This window comes from Dermacentor albipictus, chromosome 4 (genome assembly GCF_038994185.2).
Source record: "Dermacentor albipictus isolate Rhodes 1998 colony chromosome 4, USDA_Dalb.pri_finalv2, whole genome shotgun sequence".
In the NCBI taxonomy this organism is placed as follows: domain Eukaryota; kingdom Metazoa; phylum Arthropoda; class Arachnida; order Ixodida; family Ixodidae; genus Dermacentor; species Dermacentor albipictus.
In genome coordinates, this window is record NC_091824.1 from 85,950,153 (window position 1) to 85,960,101 (window position 9,949).

General features: G+C 41.3%; 1 pseudogene; it reads left to right on the plus strand.

The window, feature by feature from the left end:
* The first annotated feature begins 2,109 nt into the window (after positions 1-2,109).
* On the plus strand, positions 2,110-4,040 carry LOC139059544 (piggyBac transposable element-derived protein 3-like; annotated as a pseudogene).
* The last annotated feature ends 5,909 nt before the right edge of the window (positions 4,041-9,949 follow it).

Consider the following 9,949-nt stretch of genomic DNA (forward strand, 5'->3'; position numbering starts at 1 on the left):
ACTTCTCTAGAAAGGCTTGGTTGGTGGCATGCATCACACTTCATGCTAATGAAAGCGTTGTCGTATATTTGCGCGAAAAATAAACGTATTGCGCAAATTGACTTCTGCGGGAAAAAAAAAATATGAACCATAGAGGCCAGTAATATGCAAGCGCAGTCAGGTATACCCACTCATCACGAAAGTGCTGATTCGTCACATGCATATTTCTCAACGGTTTAAGTGCTATCGCCTAATTACGTGGTGAATAAACAGAATGCGTCAATTTGCTTCTGGCGGAAAAAGTAAGCAAATAGCCCAGTAAAATATCGGCGAAGCGAGGTCCACTCATTTCTCTGCAATGCACTGTATAGTCACGCAAACTACTATTCAGGTTAATACTAAATTTACCACTTATTCTCGTGATACATAAGCAATTTTCGCGAATTGGTTTTTGCGGAGAGGAACGGTGTACCTTTAGCCCAGTAAAGGTTCGGCAAAGCCGGTTATCTGACTTCCCGAGGAAGCTTTGCTTCGTCACATAAACCCGCTACGTCACATACAGGTTTTGCGGCCTAGTTACGCGACGAATGAACTGATTTCACGAATTTGCTTTAGTGGAAGGCAGTGTATAGCATACAACCCAGAAAAATGTCAGTGTAGCAAGGTCTCTCTCCTTCTCTGGGAAGCGCTGCTTCGTCACATACATAACTCTCAATGCCAATAGGCGTGGGTCCACATATTTGCGCAATGATTTGACGGATATCGCAAGTTCCCTATTGCAGGAAAAGAAGGTAAGCCTGTAGTCCAATGAAACGTCGTAGAAGCTAGGCCCACTCATTTCTCTGAAATGCTGAGCTTCTAGTATACGTCACTCTCCAGGCTAACATAAGAGTTGCTGCCTAATTACGGCATGAAGTAACTGATTTCGGTAATTGGTCTAGTGAAGCAAACAGGTAAGAATATATCTTAGTGAAAGGTCGGTGAAGCAAGTCCCATTAACATCTCTGAAATGCCGTACTTCATCGTACATATCATTCTCCAAGCTAATACAAGAGTTCCCACTAATATGTGCGTTGAATAACGAATTTTGAAAATAGACTCTTCAAGAAGAAAAGGTAAGGCTGTAGTCCACTGAAATGTCGGTGAAGCGAGTTCCAGGAACTACTCTGGAAAGCTCTGCCTCGTCGTATATATAATTCTCAAGGCTAATGCAAGATTTCCCACCTTTTTCAGCAACGAATAGAGCTCCAGTCGGATGACGACGAAAATGCATGCTGCTGGCCGAGCGCTACCGATGAGATAAAGAACCCCCTGCCGCTTCCTCGTCGCCAGTCACGATCTAGCTGACCTTGGTCACGAAACGAACGCTTGAGAGCAGCTCAATACCACTGCGAAAACGCTCCATCACGTGGCATTTTCCTATTTCGCGGGCTGTCTTTGCAACCCGGAAAGAAGGCTCTGTGAGACGTATCGTAAACGAAACAACTCGATCTGAAGGTTCTCTATAAATCTGCGTGTCATACTTGGGGTCCTCAGCCAATAATTAAAAAGTTGGGTAATTGAACATAATCAATTAGTTATGGGGAAGACAAATCGCTGAGTTACTACAGGCTATTGCGAACAGTATGCGTACGGTTCAATTCGCTTCCGATGCGTCTTTCACGTTTATATTCTCAGCTCAAGCTTTGTGGAGCACCTTGCATATTATTCTAAAGGCTAAATAATGCAAGAGTTCTCACCTATTTGTGCGACGAATAAACAAATTATGGAAATTGGCGTTTTCAAGAAAATAAAGGTAAGGCTTTAACTGAGACGTCGCGGAAGTGATTTCTAGGAACTTCTGTGGAAAGCTCTGCATCGTCATATATGTCATTCTCAAAGCTGATGCAAGAGTTTCCACCTATTTGTGCGATGAATAAAGGACCTTGAATTTGGCGTTTTTAGGAAAAAAGGTAAGGCTGTAGTCCACTGAAATGTTGGTGAAGCGAGTTCTAGGAACCTCTGTGGAAAGCTCTGCATCGTAGTATATGTCATTCTCAAGGCTAATGCAAGAGTTCCCACCTATTTGTGCGATTAATAAACTGATTTTGGAAGTCGGCGTTCTTGAGGAAAAAAAGGTAAGGGTAAGAGATGTCGGCGAATGGCAAGGCCAGTGAAATGTCGGCGAAGTGGGTTCCAGTAACTTCTTTTGAAAGCTCTGCATCCTCCTATCCTCTTCAGTGCGAGGGTACATGTATGGGTACGTTTGAAAAATGCGTGCTGTGCTGCTATATGTGAAGACTGCTAAGCGAGAACAAAACTTTCTGCTAGCTGAAGCATCAGTTAACAAAATGACCCGTAGTTGTCGCCGTATGCTTAAGTAGGCGCTCGCAGTAAATACAAGTATGACGGCATCACGCAAGGAAAGCGTGCGTAGGTGACCAGGTGAGTTTTACTTTTTCTTCATTCATGAAATGCTGTATATATATTCCTAAGCAGTGTATATTACCGATCCCATGCTTTTAGACAATGCGCATAAAATGTTAAAGCTTGTTGCTATCCTTTGTCTCAGAGATAGTGCAACCTAATTACAGCTGTACCCAACTGGGTACTTCAGATCTTTACGCTAAAAAAAAAGCATTCACTTTTGTTTTGTGTAGTAGCCAAGTTCTTGAGTGACGAGGAATTACAACAGCTACTCTTTCATAACGAGCACCGGCTTGAAAGAACGTCATCGTCAGAAATGAGAAAAATTGCTGGAATCTAGAACTAATAGGCCTTCTTGGACTCTACTGGTCCCGTTTATTCGCTATCCCTCTTGTCACAGAAAACATGACACGGGAACAATTTTTCTAGTTACCTGGCATGCTGCACTTCATGGACATCAATAAAACAACAGAAGAATAAACTGAGAACAGATTGTTCAGAGTGGAGCCCATCATCCAGTTCTTTCAAAAGGCATGTCTAGAGCTGCCGCACCCGAATGTGCTATCTGTCGATGAGCAGATGATCCCATTCAGCGGACGTTTTCCTCCCCGACAATACGTACCAAGTCTGTTTGCCAAATACGAACCAAATCCTGTTTGCCTTAAGAACTTTCTTTTGTAGACTTGTGATGGACCTGTGCTAGATTTGTTCATCTACACAGGTAAGGTAGCGGTTCTTGAAGTGGACACGAAGGAACTTGGCCTCGGCGGGGCAGTTGTGAAAGGACTTCTGGAAACAATGCCAACTGACCACCCTATCCATGTGTTTACAGACCACTTCTTTACAAGCATGAAGCTGGCAGAATTCCTCCTCAAAAGGAATTCATATCTTACCGGGGAAGGAAACAGAACTGGAGGCGCGGCATTAAAACATTCAAACGAAAAAGAAATATGAAACGAGGTGAATCATGTTGCGTTGTCCGTAATGATGGGGAAACGTGTGTCATGAAGTGGAAGGATCGCAAGTCAGTCTTTCGACCACTTCGGCATTACCCCAGAAGGAACTTCCAGAAGGTGGTCAAAGGTGGAAAAAAAAAGATGCATCACAACCACATTCCATCAAAGCATAGAACAAGAACATGGATGGTGGGGATCTTGCGGACAGGTACGTGTCCAATTGCAGGACAAAGGTCCGTACAAAGAAGTTGACTATAAGGGTTTTGGGCGAGCTTTTGGACCTAGCGGTCACGAACTCCTGGATTGAGTACAGGAACGACTGCAAGCTGATGGATGTCGCAGCAAAAGACACGCTCGACCAATTAGAGTTTAGAACAGAATTGCGGAAACACAATTCGCGCACACGTCAAGGAAATGACAGACGTCGAAAATGCGCTAGAGATAGAGGTTGAAATTGTGGAGTGTGCGGCAAACCCTAAGTGTACCAAGGTGACGTCAATATAACCAAATGAGGTTCGATTTGACATGTGTGGACATTTTCCAGAGCATGTGCCCCTAAAGTCTCAGATGAGATGCCGCAAGCAAGGTTGCAACAGAAAAACCCACGTTAAGTGCACTAAATCTGGCCTGTTCCACTGCCTTATGAACAGAAACTGCTTTTTGATATCCTCTCAATTTAGGTATGATGTATCTGAATGAGTACCGCCATTTTCTCCTCCTAAATTTGAGTATTCATTTTTCTGGCATCAGAGAAGTGTTTCAGGATCTTAAAATGCTTCGAACAAAAAGTTTAAATCAGTTTACCTTGTCTAACTTGTCCTCAGGTATTAAGAGCCTTTATATCGTTCTCAAGGCTAATGCAAGAGTTCCAACCAATTTGAGTCATCAATAAACGAATTCTGGAAATTGGCGTTTTCAAGAAAGAAAGGTAAGGCTTCTGTGGAACTTCTGTGGAAAGCTCTGCATATTTATCAAGGCTAATACAAGAGTATCCACATAACTGAGCAACGAATAAACGAATTTCGGAACTAGGCATTTTTAGAAAAAAACGTAAGGCTATGCTACTCAAGTGAAACATTGGCGAAGTGAGTTCCAGTATTTTCTGAAGAAAGCTCTGATTCGTTTTACAAGACATTCTTTAGGTCAATAAAAGAGTTCCCACATATTTTGCCATGAATAAACTGATTTCTCACATACACGTTTTTGAGGAAAAAAGGTAAGGTTTTGAAATGTCGGTGAATTGTAAAGCCAGTCAAACGTGGGCGACGGGAGTTTCAGTAACGTATCTGGTAAGCTTCACATCGTCGTATATAACATAGTCAGGCTAATACAACGGTGCTCCACCATATGTGCGATGAATAAAGAGATTCAGGAAACTGGCATACTTAGGGAAAATGGTAAGGTACAGTGAAGTGTCTGCAAAGCATGCTCCAGTTACTACTCTGGAAAACTCTACTTCATTGTACAGTCGCGTGCAACATGACCTGCAAAATTGGGGCCCGTGATTGAAGGGGTTTCAAGCCTAGGCATGCGCAGACACAGGGTAAGTTCCAGCTTCAATTAGTGGTATCTTTAAAACCACTATTTCCGATGTCAGAGCCGCCGCGCAGCATGGAGCCACAATCAGCATGAACAAGTGTTGCTGCAAGTCATATTGCACGCGGCTGTACATACCATTTTCTACGCTAATAAAAGAGTTCCCACCTATTCTGCGACTAATCCACGGATTTTGCAATATGGCGTTTACAAGAAAAAAGGTAAGGCTATAGTCAAGTGGGGGAAATGTCGGCGAAGCGAGTTCCACAAGCTAATCCGAAAAGCTTGCCACCGTCGTATATATCGTTGTCAATGCTATTACAAAAGTTCCCATCTCTTTGTGCGACGAATTAACGTATTTCGGAATCTGCTGTTCTTAGGAAACACGTTGAGGCTACAGTCAAGTGAAGCATTAGAGAATCGAGCTCCAGTATCTACTCTGAAAAGGGCTGCGTCATTCTACATATAATACTTGACGCTAATAAAAAATTTCCCACCAGTATTGCGATGAATAAAGGATTTAGGAAATAGCAGTTTATCAAAAGGGTGAGGCTATAACGAAGGGAAGTAAGCGCTCTTGCGACCTAAAATGAGTTTTCTCGAGAGCACTGGATCTTCGCATACATATCACCCCACACATACCCTGACACTTTGTGATGCGATAAATAAGTGAATAGGCAGATAATAATTTTCTCGAAAATTTGAAGAAATCAAAATATCGCTGAAAAATATCACCCATGAAAATATCGCTTTTCCGACCATAAATGGGCTCTCTCGAGAGCAAGGGATCTTCACTTACATCACTCCCCACGCACACCCTGACGCCTTTCTATGCGATAAATAAGCGAATACACAGATATTCATGTTCTCGACAAATTGAAAAAATGGTAAGGCTATAGCCCTTGAAAATATCGTTTTTGCGAACTAAAATAAGTTCCCTCGAGAGCACTGGATCTCCTCTTACACCACTCCCCACGCATATTCTGACGGCTTTTTAAGCGATAAGTAAGAGAATAGGTAGATATTAATTTTCTCGACAAATTGAAAAAATAGTAGGGCGATAGCATTTGAACATATCGTTTTTGTGACCTAAAATAAGGTCTCTCGAGGGCACTGTATCTTCGCTTAAATCAATCCCCACGCATACCCAGACGCCGTTTTAGGCGACAAATAAGAGAATAGGCAGATATTAATTCTCTCGGAAAATTGAAAAAATGGTAAGGCTATAGCCCATGAAAATATCGTTTTTGGGACCTAAAATAATTTCTCTCGAGGGCACTGTATCTTCGCTTAAATAGATCCCCACGCATACCCTGACGCCTTTTTAGGCGACAAATAAGAGAATAGGCAGATATTAATTCTCTCGGAAAATTGAAAAATGGTAAGGCTATAGCCCATGAAAATACCGTTTTCGGGACCTAAAATAATTTCTCTCGAGGGCACTGTATCTTCGCTTAAATAGATCCCCACGCATACCCTGACGCCTTTTTAGGCGACAAATAAGAGAATAGGTAGATATTATTTCTCTCGAAAAATTGAAAAAATGGTAAGGCTATAGCCCATGAAAATATCGTTTTTGGGACCTAAAATAAGTTCTCCCGAGGGCACTGTATCTTCGCTTAAATCGATCCCCACGCATACCCCAACGCCTTTTTAGGCGACAAATAAGAGATTAGGCAGATATTATTTCTCTCGGAAAATTGAAAAAATGGTAAGGTTATAGGCCATGAAAATACCGTTTTTGGGACCTAAAATAATTTCTCTCGAGGGCACTGTATCTTCGCTTAAATAGATCCCCACGCATACCCCGACGCCTTTTTAGGCGACAAATAAGAGAATAGGCAGATATTATATCTCTCGGAAAATTGAAAAAATGGTAAGGCTATAGCCCATGAAAATACCGTTTTTGGGACCTAAAATATTTTCTCTCGAGGGCACTGTATCTTCGCTCAAATAGATCCCAACGCATACCCTGACGCCTTTTTAGGCGACAAATAAGAGAATAGGCAGATATTAATTCTCTCGGAAAATTGAAAAAATGGTAAGGCTATAGCCCATGAAAATACCGTTTTTGGGACCTAAAATAATTTCTCTCGAGGGCACTGTATCTTCGCTTAAATAGATCCCCACGCATACCCCGACGCCTTTTTAGGCGACAAATAAGAGATTAGGCAGATATTATATCTCTCGGAAAATTGAAAAAATGGTAAGGCTATAGCCCATGAAAATACCGTTTTTGGGACCTAAAATATTTTCTCCCGAGGGCACTGTTACTTCGCTCAAATAGATCCCCACGCATACCCCGATGCCTTTTTAGGCGACAAATAAGAGTATAGGCAGATATTAATTCTTTCGGAAAATTGAAAAAATGGTAAGGCTAGAGCCCATGAAAATACCGTTTTTGGGACCTAAAATAATTTTTCTCGAGGGCACTGTATCTTCGCTTAAATAGATCCCCACGCATACCCTGACGCCTTTTTAGGCGACAAATAAGAGAATAGGCAGATATTAATTCTCTCGGAAAATTGAAAAAATGGTAAGGCTATAGCCCATGAAAATACCGTTTTTGGGACCTAAAATAATTTCTCTCGAGGGCACTGTACCTTCGCTTAAATAGATCCCAACGCATACCCTGACGCCTTTTTAGGCGACAAATAAGAGAATAGGCAGATATTAGTTCTCTCGGAAAATTGAAACAATGGTAAGGCTATAGCCCATGAAAATATCGTTTTTGGGACCTAAAATAATTTCTCTCGAGGGCACTGTATCTTCGCTTAAATCAATCCCCACCCATACCCAGACGCCTTTTTAGACGACAAATAAGAGAATGGGCAGATAATAATTCTCTCGAAAAATTGGAAAAATGGTAAGGCTATAGCGCATGAAAATATCGTTTTTGGGACCTAAAATAATTTCTCTCGAGGGCACTGTATCTTCGCTTAAATCGATCCCCACGCATACCCTGACGCCTTTTTAGACGACAAATAAGAGAATAGGCAGATATTATTTCTCTCGGAAAATTGAAAAAATGGTAAGGGCCCATGAAAATATCGTTTTTGGGACCTAAAATAATTTCTCTCGAGGGCACTGTATCTTCGCTTAAATCAATCCCCACGCATACCCAGACGCCGTTTTAGGCGACAAATAAGAGAATAGGCAGATATTAATTCTCTCGAAAAATTGAAAAAATGGTAAGTCTATAATCCATGAAAATACCGTTTTTGGGACCTAAAATATTTTCTCTCGAGGGCACTGTATCTTCGCTCAAATAGATCCCAACGCATACCCTGACGCCTTTTTAGGCGACAAATAAGAGAATAGGCAGATATTAATTCTCTCGGAAAATTGAAAAAATGGTAAGGCTATAGCCCATGAAAATACCGTTTTTGGGACCTAAAATATTTTCTCCCGAGGGCACTGTTACTTCGCTCAAATAGATCCCCACGCATACCCCGATGCCTTTTTAGGCGACAAATAAGAGATTAGGCAGATATTAATTCTTTCGGAAAATTGAAAAAATGGTAAGGCTAGAGCCCATGAAAATACCGTTTTTGGGACCTAAAATAATTTTTCTCGAGGGCACTGTATCTTCGCTTAAATAGATCCCCACGCATACCCTGACGCCTTTTTAGGCGACAAATAAGAGAATAGGCAGATATTAATTCTCTCGGAAAATTGAAAAAATGGTAAGGCTATAGCCCATGAAAATACCGTTTTTGGGACCTAAAATAATTTCTCTCGAGGGCACTGTACCTTCGCTTAAATAGATCCCAACGCATACCCTGACGCCTTTTTAGGCGACAAATAAGAGAATAGGCAGATATTAGTTCTCTCGGAAAATTGAAACAATGGTAAGGCTATAGCCCATGAAAATATCGTTTTTGGGACCTAAAATAAGTTCTCCCGAGGGCACTGTATCTTCTCTTAAATCGATCCCCACGCATACCCCGACGCCTTTTTAGGCGACAAATAAGAGAATAGGCAGATAATAATTCTCTCGGAAAATTGAAAAAATGGTAAGGCTATATAGCCCATGAAAATATCGTTTTTGGGACCTAAAATAAGTTCTCCCGAGGGCACTGTATCTTCGCTTAAATCGATCCCCACGCATACCCCGACGCCTTTTTAGGCGACAAATAAGAGAATAGGCAGATATTAATTCTCTCGAAAAATTGAAAAAATGGTAAGGCTATAGCCCATGAAAATATCGTTTTTGGGACCTAAAATAATTTCTCTCGAGGGCACTGTATCTTCGCTTAAATCGATCCCCACGCATACACTGACGCCTTTTTAGACGACAAATAAGAGAATAGGCAGATATTATTTCTCTCGGAAAATTGAAAAAATGGTAAGGCTATAGCCCATGAAAATATCGTTTTTGGGACCTAAAATAATTTCTCTCGAGGGCACTGTATCTTCGCTTAAATCAATCCCCACGCATACCCAGACGCCGTTTTAGGCGACAAATAAGAGAATAGGCAGATATTAATTCTCTCGAAAAATTGAACAAATGGTAAGGCTATAGCCCATGAAAATATCGTTTTTGGGACCTAAAATAATTTCTCTCGAGGGCACTGTATCTTCGCTTAAATCAATCCCCACCCATACCCAGACGCCTTTTTAGACGACAAATAAGAGAATGGGCAGATAATAATTCTCTCGAAAAATTGGAAAAATGGTAAGGCTATAGCGCATGAAAATATCGTTTTTGGGACCAAAAATAATTTCTCTCGAGGGCACTGTATCTTCGCTTAAATCGATCCCCACGCATACCCTGACGCCTTTTTAGACGACAAATAAGAGAATAGGCAGATATTATTTCTCTCGGAAAATTGAAAAAATGGTAAGGGCCCATGAAAATATCGTTTTTGGGACCTAAAATAATTTCTCTCGAGGGCACTGTATCTTCGCTTAAATCAATCCCCACGCATACCCAGACGCCGTTTTAGGCGACAAATAAGAGAATAGGCAGATATTAATTCTCTCGAAAAATTGAAAAAATGGTAAGTCTATAATCCATGAAAATATCGTTTTTGGGACCTAAAATAAGTTCTCCCGAGGGCACTGTATCT